This window comes from Corythoichthys intestinalis, chromosome 8, assembly GCF_030265065.1.
Source record: "Corythoichthys intestinalis isolate RoL2023-P3 chromosome 8, ASM3026506v1, whole genome shotgun sequence".
NCBI classification, from domain to species: Eukaryota; Metazoa; Chordata; class Actinopteri; order Syngnathiformes; family Syngnathidae; genus Corythoichthys; species Corythoichthys intestinalis.
In genome coordinates, this window is record NC_080402.1 from 40847827 (window position 1) to 40860292 (window position 12466).

Here is a 12466-nt window from a genome sequence, read left to right on the forward strand (position 1 = left end):
AAACATTTTGAACAGGAGGGCATTTTTGAAAACACTTTTTTTTTTAAACAGTAAAACCCTCTCTGGAGGTGAGAGCATGCGAGAGCAGAATTATAGACGCCATGACTTTAACGAGATATTATCGCGGATTTACCTTGTTTTAATCCAAAAACTCCATGTAGCATGTATAACCGAGTGTAAAGACACAGCTGTGGATGGCTGTGGATGGCCACAGCTGGATTTTTGGGGGATTTTATGGATGAAACATGGTAATATAATAAGGGTCGCGATGCAGAAATCGCAGACATTGAGGAGTAGTTGAGATTTTCTTTTTCATATATTTACCCATTTAAACGATTTAAAAAATTTTTTTTTTCTTTGTTTGGCTCGATTACTTATCATCTAACATATCGGAGAAAATGCGACAGTAACAAAAAAAATACAATTAAGCGATAGTTATGAGGTAGATATCCGTGACTTTTTTACAGACACCATTTTCATTGTGACGTTTAAGGTAAAGTAAAGTTTAAAATATATGGGTGAATAATTTTTTATGGTCGTTTTTTTTTTTTTTTTGAATGAACTATTAGACATTAATTAATGATTCTAAGCTAAAAATGACAGACATTTGGAATAATATATACAATTACTTATTTTTAGGGCGAGGTTGAAACAAAAGCGGTTGCGCGACGTCTGGAAAACGGGGGTTTCCAGGGTAAAACGAACAAATTAAAAATAGTTCGGGGGCTGATTGCGCCATGAATCTGCAATGGCAGGATATAGACATATTTTCTATCAAACACAACAGTTCTGTTGGCTTCAAATACAGCAGTTTATTTGAAAGAGGGGTGCAAGAGCAGAAACTGCTTTTTCAGTCTTGTATGTGTTTTCCGCCATATATATATATATATTATATATATATAAATATATATATAAATATATATATATATATACTTTTTTTTTTTTTTTTTACATGACTTTATTTGTGTGTATATTAATTGTGTGAGTATTTCACTAAACACCTGTATGGGCCATATTATTCTGTAAGTCTGGCTTTGATACTTTAGCAGCTGGAGCAGAACATTATTACGACTGTAGCAGCACCAGGGGAGATTTTCCTCTGGCCTCTGGCAGAGGTCATAAGCAACTGTTGAAGGGAGGGCTACAGGGTCAAAGTTTCCTGTCAATCTGGCTCTGTTCACAGCACACGCTCAGTTCAAAGGGCCTTGTAATGTAAGTCCTTGCTAATTCAATTGTGAACTTTCACAGTCTAAAGTGAAAAACCAGCAATCAGAATTGTAGAAAGACTTGCCTTGGAGCCAAAGCTTTCCAAGTTAATAGTGTCTGGACAGGTGACATTAAGTTAGGGAAGAGAAGTTAAATAACGATTTATGATTATATTATTATTATTATTATTTTTTTTTTTTACAAATCTCTTAATTATGCCATTTTATAGTATGCATTTAAAATGACATTTGGACTTGAGGGAGCCAACTATTTCCATGATCGATATTGACGCTTTCTGTGTTGACAATATTGCTGAACAATAAACACTGTCATTAAAGTAGCACCTTAGGATACCAGATTTCTGGCCAAAACTCTCAGTCGTCATGGAAAAACTGTATAAATGTAGGTCGGAATACACACTGTGTAGAAGCACTAACAAAATGAAACTTTCATAAGATTTACAGAATATACTAGGGATCTCTCGATCGCGGATGTATGCACCCGAGTCCGAGTCCCCTGATTTTGAGAATCTGCCGATACAGAGTCCCGGTCCGATCCAGAAAAAAAAAGATTTTTTAATCAAAATTATTTTTATCTGAACAAAAGTTCCAATCATTTTACTGTCCCACTGTGCCGCCTTCATAATGTAAATTATTTTTTAAACAAGAATAACGTAGAAAAATGCTTGTTTTTATAAAATGCTTCATCCAGTGAGTCCATTCAAATCCACTCACACTTTGATGCTCACGCTGTTGAAAACAGCCTCTTACTTAGACAATGAGTTGCCACAGTACACATATGACTGGGCTGCAAATTTACGATGATTGACATATTTGTGCATTTGATCGCAGAGATACAAAGCTTCTCTGGCGAGATCAAAGTTACAAACCTTTCAATCATCGTTAACTTTAAGTACCAAACGCAAGCTGCACTGGACAGTTCGGCCGCACTGCTTAGCAGGAGGGAGAGAGTGGCGCTGTACGAGCATTAAGCAGAAAAACGTGATCCTTTTCACCCGGATCTGATCCTCTGGAAAAAATGGCGGGATTGGCCCGATTTTCAATCATGTGATCGGCTCAGGACATCCCTAGTACATACAAAGAACTTGATAATTATGTTATAGCAGTTAGCATAGTTTTGAATCTGCATTAAAAATGTTCTTAAAGACTGATGCATTAAAATGTAATTATAAATATTATTTTATTTGATCACTAAAAATATGGCTTTAGTTTAAAAAAAAAAGTTTTTTTTTTTTTTTTTTTATGTCTATTTCAAACACAAATATCTGTAATATGCATAACCCTACCGGTAAGTATTTTCCCCCTTAACTTGAATATGTAATAGCTTAATAATAATAAATAAAACATTTGGTTTATGTAACAGGTGTAACAATCCAGTGCCCACATAAAACAAAATACAACAACGTAAGGGTAGTTTAGAAATAAAACGTTTCTAGGGTACTCCGACTGTGTATCAAAGCTTGGTTTCATTTAGAGTTAGTAAATTGAAAGCGACACCCTTGTGGAAATTTCTGACCCTTTCACTAATTGCACTTTCTTGCTGTGACTGCCACAATTACTGGCATCCAGGGGTTACTCACACAGCTACAGGTTTGCTCTCTAATGAGAGGGTCACTTTGGGACCAAATCAAATAGCAACGTAGAAACAGGGAATTTATCAGTGCCCCCTCCCCTCCACTCCATGACTTCCAGTATTTAAGATATTCCTAGAAGTAGTGATTTATTCACTGGCATGCACTCGGGCGGACCAACCTTAAAGCAATGATGGATGTTTGAACATCTCAGATCAGGTTATGCATAGCTTTTTGGCTCCTATGCCCCTGGCCAAGGCAGGACACCTGCCCTACTTGAATGTGGGAGAAAGAGGTGGAGGAATCCTGCTCATCACCTCCCTGCCCTTATTCAGACACAAACATTTTTTTTTTTTTTTTTTTTAATTGTGTGCATTCCTATTTACACTGTTTCACATAGATAATGGATGATAAAAACCAACAGGAATTTACACAAACAATATCCAGCTACATTATGTAGTTTTCAATGGTTCTTTAATTCAAAACATGTAAAACCTTTGTTTTTGCTGCTCACAATATGGTCAAAACATCAAATTGGCATTGTGTCGTTAATTATAGGCTTGACAGAAAATTAGAGACAATAAATCATTTAGGGTTAGTTTGCATCTGCTATCTGACTGAAAAACTGTTGCGTTATTGGAACTTTGTGATTACTATAATTTTCGGATTATGAGGCGCACCTGACTATAAACCGCCACCCACTAAATTTGACACGAAAATGACAGTTGTTCATAGATAAGCCGCAGCTGTCCTCACTGTATCATGGGATATTTACACCAAAAGATATTAACCAGTAAAACTTTATTTGACAGCGGCAATATAAGGCTGTCATAAGACCAAATGAACAAACATGAAGCTTTGCAGCCAACTGGTTCAAAGTAAATATCCCATAATACAGTGAGGACAGTTGCGGCTTATATTCCAGCGCGGCTTATCTATGAACAACTGTCGTTTTCGTGTCAGATATAGTGGGTGGCTTTGAAACAATTGGCTGCAAAGCTTCATTGGTTCAAGAAGCTTCATCTGGCCATCACTGCTTCCTTGGGGGAGACAGTCAACCTCTGCTGTCAACACTGTTGTCATCCAACATGCCTCCGGGCATGCATTGCAGCGCTACAGATGTAAATAATAATCAAAATTCATATTCTGTGCTAATTATTTCTTCAGTAAAATAATTTCACTTTTGAATGGATGTAAAAGAGTCGAGCGGGACATAAAATGAGTTAGTGACATAATTTGCCGGATGACACTTCATGACATCTGTCATAAGCAATCATTAATGCCCATGATAGTGTCATGTATTAATTATGACGGTTTTATGGCAATCTTATGACACATCTGTCGAATAAAGTGTTACCTATTAACCCAAATAAATCAACAAATAAGCCACACTGGACTATAAACAGCAGGATTCCAAATGAGGGAAAAAAGTAGCAGCTAATAGTGTGAAAATGATGTTATGTTCAAAAATTGATGGGTTGCTACTCAAAGCAAGCAAGAGACGTGTAGTGGCTTCAATCCCTCTTTAATCTCTTTGTTCTTTTTCTTTTACACAACATTTTAGGATGCCCTTCATTGCAATATCCAAGTGCACCCCCTAGCGTTCACTTCATTTCACAACACAACATTCACTCATCAAAAATAAGCCTCACCGAAATATCGAATGTTTTATTTAATGATTGATTGTTCACACAGTGATTAAAATAGCCCTGATATTTTCTGCAATGTTTGGTAGGAAGCAGTCAGTGAACATGCCTGCCTACATGTGGCCCATCACGTATTGTTCCGGATCCCTGACTGTTGCAATATAGGCCAATCTATGCTTAGTTCAGATCCAACAGCCTTCACAGACTATTTTTCCCAGCTCAGATGGAATGAAAAATAACTCAATAAGAATATTTTCCACCGTTCATCATCATTACTTTGAGCGTGGCTATTTATTTATTTCAGAGAATGCAGCCGGACAAAACAGGGGTTTTGGTGGACAGAGAGAACAGAAGTGCTACATAAAGTATAGTTGATTACACATGCTACCCAATGGTCAGATTGAAAGGTAATAGTGTAAGGCAAGTGTGCAAGCAATGTTAGTATCAGGACAAATCTCCATTGATAATGAATGAATTGAGCTTAATGATCATTAATCATGGTACCAACAATTTATTTACCTGAATATGTCTCGTTGCACCTAGTCTTGTGTGTACCCACTCTGGCGTGTGTTAGGTACCGTTTACATGGTGATGCTGCGACACCAAGATGCAATGATTGTGTTGCGGAATGGCCTTGCCTTTACACGTTTACGGCGACATAAAACTTCTGTCGCCTTCTAAAACTGCACTCCCCCTAGAGCCAGGCATGAATACTGCATCGATTTCACGCGGGCTAAAGAAATCACAGAAGCGATTGCGATTGGGATATTTATTGCAGCATATTTGAGCTCATATTTGGTTGTACAAAACAATGTGATTGAGTCACGATTTCATACCCTGTCGCGCAACCACTTCAGTGAGAAAACCATGCCGCTTCTTTATGAAAATGAAAAAAGAAAACTATGAATGAGGTATTCCTGATGCCTTACATTGCACTCCCTACGGATGATGGCAAGATGCTATCTCGCTGTGCCTGGTACTCAGTAGCTAGTGAAAAGTGTTTTCTACTGCAGGGCACAAATTAACTGCAAACAGGTCAACACTCTCCTCAGACAATCTTTTTGGAAAATATTTTTTTTTTGCTGTTGGTATTCTTTGTTTGCACTCTTTTTAGATTTGGATATATTTTGCACTTGTGTTCTCCATAGTGAAAAAAGATGTGCCTTCAGTTGCACTTTACGTTGTTTTGCTATTTACAGTCAATGTTTGAAACATGAATTCAAGTGTTATTTTGCACTTCTTATAATTTAAATGACCGTCTTGGACATTTTGTGTTGAAGATTTTGTCCGACAAAATAAATATTATTATTTATTTATTTTAATTTTTGGACCGAAAAATGATCCGATCCATGACTTGCGATCCGTGATCCGATCCGTACCGTCAGTTTTCTGAACCGTGACACCCCTACTGTAAATGCAAACATAAAATATGTCCTATTCTCGGTGCGTCACCATAAAAACGGCCCCTTAGTCGTACAGGCAATGAAACTGCTATGTGCATGAGTCGTCGGGTAGGTGAGGTGCCGCTTCTGTCAACCAAGGGTGGAGTGACCATGGTGCGCCACTCCACACCTATTCCTAGAGGATGGAACACCATCAACGCCCTAGAATTCACGGTGTGATCCCTCAGCCCTTCCAACTCGCGGCCAACTAGCTGACGGGAATAAGATGAAAAGACGCACAACCACCCCCCAAACGCTTACCCCCACCCACCCATCCGCACCCATTGCCGCCACCCCCCACCCAGACGGGACCTCAGGCGACAGACTCCTGCTGCCTATTAGCCTCTGTTGATCATGTTGAAACACAAACAGTACTGCTGTTTTGATTCACATTGTGAAATTCCTTGTTGGTGTTTGTATGGAAAGCACCTTACTGGAAAGTGAGTCAGAGTGTTTGCCTACTACCCCGTGGTGCTTATAAATGTTAGGATTGAATGACATCATTATTGGTAAGTCCACTGAATATTGCCTGATGAGGGACACATCAGAAAGGGACACATTCCAACATCAGTTGATATGCCATATTAAAACCGGTATTAAAGGTATAGAACTTTTTCAGTAATGTTTTGATAATATTAATGGACCAGCTATTCACTGTTGCATTGAAAAAGGAATCAGCTATGTTACAATATAAAAGCTCCTCATGTTCCGTGTATTAATAAATTTACATGTCATTGTCCACACCTTCGTTAGGCACATCTTTAGTTTTAATTTTTCATACCTTTATGTCCAGCCTTGTTTTAATTTCTTTTTTCTGACAGTTACAGCACTCATAACAGCAGCTATTTAGGCCACTTGCAATATAGGAATTAGGGCTGCGTGATTTTGAAGAAAGAAAATTGTGTTTTTTCAGAAAAATATTGCGATTGTATAATTACTTTTACAACATTCTTGCATTAATTATGTTGATAAACAAAACAATCCGTAACGGGTCATGGCTCCAATGTGCCGCTTTGGCCACTATAGCATGAGGGACAATTCAGCTATACATCCCTGATGCTTCAAAAGCATCACAGACTCTCAGGTGGATTACGAAGGTGTACTTTTATGACACAGTTTTCTTTACAGGCCTGCAACACGGTGCAAGAGGATGAATGGTAAAATTGTGTTAGCTCTCAGGCATTTGTAATTTCACATTCCTCTCGCAAAATACATTCTGCCCATTAATGAAACAATAGTGTGATTCAATAGGAATATAGTAGTTGATGCAATATACAAATATGAATACAAATCATGTAATTTACATGCAACGTAGCTAGTCAAACAAAGGTAGGTGGTTTTTGCAGAGCTGTGATATGGAGGTAGAATCATGCCAAGAATAAAAAAAGGAAAAAAGTGTGATTTGCAAATGAAAAATGTACGTATATTAAAAAAAAAAAAAAAAATTGTTTTGCAAATGCAAAACATACCCATCAAACATATAATAGTCTAACTTATCTGATTGCTTTTACGCACAGATTAGTTTGCATTTGTTTATAGATCGCACAAGCTCAAATGGCATGTCTACACTTTTGTTACTAAGGGCGCTTTCACACTAGCACTGTTTGGTCCAGAGTTCTTTTTTTCAGATAGTCCACTTCGTTTTGTAATGTGAACTCACATCGGAACTCTATTTAGAAACCAAAAAAACGGAACTCTGATCTGCTCAAAAATGGTGGGTCTCGGTCTGCTTTAAGTGCACCCTGCTTTGCTTGTTAATGCAACCGGAGCAGGGTCAGCTTTAGCTACTTTATGTGCAGCGTCGCAGCGTGGAGCTGTGAAGCGGAAGTTCAGCACGCACGCTATTCAAAATCAACAATGGAAAGATGACAGACTTATCCATGGCCAGATGTTGTGCTGCGCTAAGCAGTTACATTTTATGCACAGTATTGGGTTTTACTCTGGCGGTTGTGTTTTGCATGCTGTTTCTGAACGTACCATATTAGAGTGACAGTGGCATAAACAGGCGGAGCCTCTCAGAGTGGCCGTTTTGTGAGTCTTGCTCTTCTAGAAGTGGTGACAATTTGACTGTCAAAAAAAAAGTTACGAAAGTGAGAGCAATTGCATGCCTGTGTGACCTGGGTTCCCTTTCGTGGTTTAATTTTCCCCTATGAATTTTTTATATACTCCACTTCACTTGGCATTGAGCGCTCCCTTCCCTCCCAGGAGGGAGGCATTTCCCCCTTCTATTTGTCCAATCAATGAGTGTTCCGTGATCCTACTCGGAAAGCTCGGTTTGCGCAGTATGAATGCTGCACCTTTTCAACAACTCATTTGCAAGTGCTGCGAGGTAGCTCTCCAGTCGGACCCTGGTCCTCTTGGTCTAGTGTGAAAGCGCCCTAACGGTCCCCAAAAAGCAAAAAAGAGGCCTAGCTAGTTAAATCCCTCAGTTCTTACTAAACTAAGGGCAGGTGACACACTTGCTGATGTCTTGCATAATGTGGGATGGCACTTTGGATTTAGATTTTTTTTGGTGCAACTTTAAAAAAGCAGTTTTCCCTAAATTTAAATTGCACAGCCATTTAGCAAAATTACTCTTAATTATCTTTAGTTCTTATTATACCCTCAGAAGAGCATTATTTTTAGTTTCTTTTATTCAAAATTAAATTCTGATTTAATCTCACTTTTTTAAATTAGTGTTTATGTTATGAGTATGCCACATAACAGTGTGTGTGTTCAAACCATCGACTATGAGAACTTTTATGACAATTTGACACATTGCTGCATATCTCAGCATTGAGTAGATTTTCTCTCTTTGTTACTGACTTTTCCCATTTTTTGGCATTTGCATATTATAGTATGGACTGGTGTGCAAAGAGACTCCTGAGACTTTTTCATTGGCTGCACAAGTCAAGTGCAGTTTCAATTGAGTCAGTACTGTAATCAGATAAGAAATATGGTGCCTTTGAGTTGACACACTATTTACACAATTGATTATCAAACTGATTCATGTCAACCCTAAAATCTTTGCCATTATAACTTTGTATTTTGAGGGTAATCAAAATTAGGCAGCTTAGTAGGAAAAACACCAGTCAGTTGATTTTTCAATGTTTGTTTTGACAAATTGAGAAAAAAAGTCAAGTTTAACCTTGAACAAATTCAATGCCTGTTTTGACCTATTGGGCTTCCTTGACCACGTTTGTTGTGTTGAAAGGCTGGCTTTTGAATTAGCCTACATTCTTCAGATTCTGGTTCAAAATGGAATGGGCTTTTTAAAACCAGATTAGTACAACAGGAGGAGTGGTAATCAAAGCACAGAGTCAAGGCGCAGAGCATTCCCAAAGCCAGTCTGATCTAGCATTATGACTGCTCTTAACTTGTGTCAACCCTCTTGTATTCTGATATTTGGATGATATTTGAGGTCTTGGCAAAAAAAAAAAAAATCTGCTGATAGAATAGAATAGAATAGAATAGAATAGAATAGAATAGAATAAAACATAGACCTCATAATGTATTGACATGACACATTCCCCATTCACTGCGTCACGCCTTCCCAAAGAGGGCCGTCCAACACTCCGCTTCATTTATTAGCAGTTGGTCACATGCAGCGATCTAATGCCGGATTTAGGTTGAAAAAGTACGAAAGCTGTACTGCATACAAACAGGAAGGATTGTCTCAGGAGTGATTTGTTCGAGGATTCAAGGTAATTATTATATATTTTGTATCATGCATGCATTTTGAAACATTGTGAAAAAAAATCAATTGGAGAAATTAGCCGCTACAGCATTGGCATGATAAATGCTACCTGCACATTTTTTTTTTTGCTTTTAACCAAGAATCGAGACTCTTTGACAGACATATTTATAAAGTATTCAGTGATTTTAGCATTTATTCACAGAATTTGTAATGGAAAAAGCTCTTTCTTTACATTTGGCGGCCGCTAATTTCCTAACTGACTCACCTCATAGTTCACAATAGTTATGTAAAATAAATTCTACCTGCACTTTTTTTTTTTGCTTTCAACCAAGAATCGAGACTGTTTTACGTCCATATCTATAAAGAATTCAAGGATTTAAGCATTTATTCACAAGAATTTCCAATGGAAAAAGCTCTTCGTTTACAAATGGGGGCCGCTAATTTCCTTACTGAATAGCCTTATAGTTTGCAATATTTTAGTAAAATAAATGCTATCGGCACATTTTTTTGGTTTCGTTTTCAACCAAGAATCGAGACTGTTTTACGTCCATATCTATAAAGATTTCAGGGATTTAAGCATTTAATCACAAGAATTTTCAACGGAAAAAGCTCTTTGTTTACATATGGCAGTCACTAATTTCCATACTGACTAGCCTCATAGTTCGCAATATTTGCGTAAAATAAATGCTATTTGCACGTTTTTTTGCTTTTAACCAAGAATCGAGACTGTTTTATGTCCATATCTATAAAGAATTCCGGGATTTAAGCATTTATTCACATGAATTTTCAACGGGAAAAGCTCTTTGTTTACATATGGTGGACGCTAATTTCCTTACTGACTAGCCTCATAATGTAGTTGACAATATTTACGTAAAATAAATGCTACCTGCACATTTTTATATATTTTTTCTTTTAAATAAGAATCGAGACTGTTTTACGCCCATATCTAAAAATAATTCAGGGATTTAAGCATTTATTCTCAAGAATTTTCAACGGAAAAAAATCTTTGTTTACATATGGCGGCCACTAATTTCCTTACTGACTAGCCTCATAGTTTGCAATATTTACATAAAATAAACGCTATATGCACTTTTTTTTTTTTTTTTGCTTTTAACCAAGAATCGAGACTGTTTTACGTCCATATCTATAAAGAATTCAGGGATTTAAGCATTTATTCCTGGAATTTTCAATGGAAAAAGCTCTTTGTCTGTGTTTCCACTCAGTCAGCTTTGACAGAGATAGGCCCCCTATGAATCGGCTCTGCGCCCAGTGTCCCGTCAATAGATCATGAAGTCTATGAATAGAAAGCATTTATTGTCATTGTACAGAGTACAACACATTCATTCATACATGCAATGCAATGCTGAAATTCATAAATATCACACAAAAAATGCACAACATATACCATTGGATTTATTTTCCATCTCAGTAAAAATACATGACGAAAGTGGGACAGCCATAAGATATCAGATGAAGAACTTAGTATTTTATGAAGAAATAAATATGTGTGAAACTGATCGGTGTAAACGTAATAATTCTGCTATTTTAACACACTTTTTTTTTGTCTCGAATTTATTACTTACATATCTTTAGTGTCAGACTATGCCTTTTTTTGCACAGCTTATCCTTATGAGCAGAGGTGCCCAAGTCCGGTCCTCGAGAGCCCTTATCCAGCTTGTTTTCCATTGCTCCCCCCTTTAATCAGCATCAAGAAGCTTTGCAGGAGCCTGATAACGATCCTGATTATTTAATTCAGGTGTGTTGGAATAGAGAGACATGGAAAACGAGCTGGTTAGGGGCTCTCGAGGACCGGACTTGTGCACCCCTGCTCATGAGGGTCGCGGCACACTATCATCTCCTCAAAGCAATTATTTTGATTTTTTTTTGTTGTTGTTGCCAAAGTGGCTCTGAAGGCTAGCTTGTGTTCCTTAATGATACATCAGTTCACTTCTTCTTCACTACTTCTCTTACCCAGTGCTCTCTGCCTGATGGTTACCAATGGTTTTGGATAGACACAAAATTCTGAGATGAAAAGCAACAATTGTTCTTTAGTGCAAAATTTTCAAAATTGAAATTTTGCCTTTGCAAGCTATTTAAATACTTCTTATCAGTTCATAATTTTATTTTCTTGAAATAAACAATGTGAAGTGTTAAAAAAAAAAACACATTTTGTAAAAGTAATTGTAATTCTATGTTGTTATGATTTTACAGAATGCATCAACCTCATTTGTGTCATTGAAACTCATCAACAAGCAACGGCTCTTGATTGTTTTACTGACTGAACCAGTATTTACATTTCCATTGATTAAAGCATCGCATTTTGGTTGAGTACCATCACAATTTTTTTTAACACTTTGCTAGGTTTATTTTATGGTTGTGGAACTTTCGATAGAGGAAAAAAGGCGTTCATGGAATGTTGAATGAGAAAATGGAAATTTCAAAAAGTGTTGACCATGTAAAATATTTTTACCTCTTATCCTGGAAATTTTTTCAGGTCACATTTAGGTAGGGGTGCATGATATCAAGGGCGTAGGTTTGGTCCTGATATTGGTAGGGACGATATAACAGCAGAACCTGCATGTACACTTTATGCTGGGGACGGGACATTAATAAGACCAAACATATTTCATGAATGGGGTTCAGGGCTACATTTCTTACCAATATGAACCTAATTAATTGATAGGCTAAATGATTAATGCAAAATAAATCTGTATTGACCTATACTAAGTTTCACACTGCAAATTTATGACGTCTTAATCTGATAATTTTTGTTAAATCTAGTCAAATAATTTTCTCCATCTTTTTTTGAGTGTTAAAGGCTAATTAACAGATTAATGTGTCAGATTCTTCCACTTACTTTAAGTAAATATTACTATTTGTTCATATTAAGCCCATACATCTAAAA

General features: G+C 37.1%; 1 protein-coding gene across 4 annotated transcripts in view; it reads left to right on the plus strand.

Moving 5' to 3' along the window:
• cnnm2b (cyclin and CBS domain divalent metal cation transport mediator 2b) overlaps positions 1–12466 on the plus strand; it is a 109775-nt gene that overhangs the window by 3727 nt on the left and 93582 nt on the right. The window lies entirely within an intron of this gene.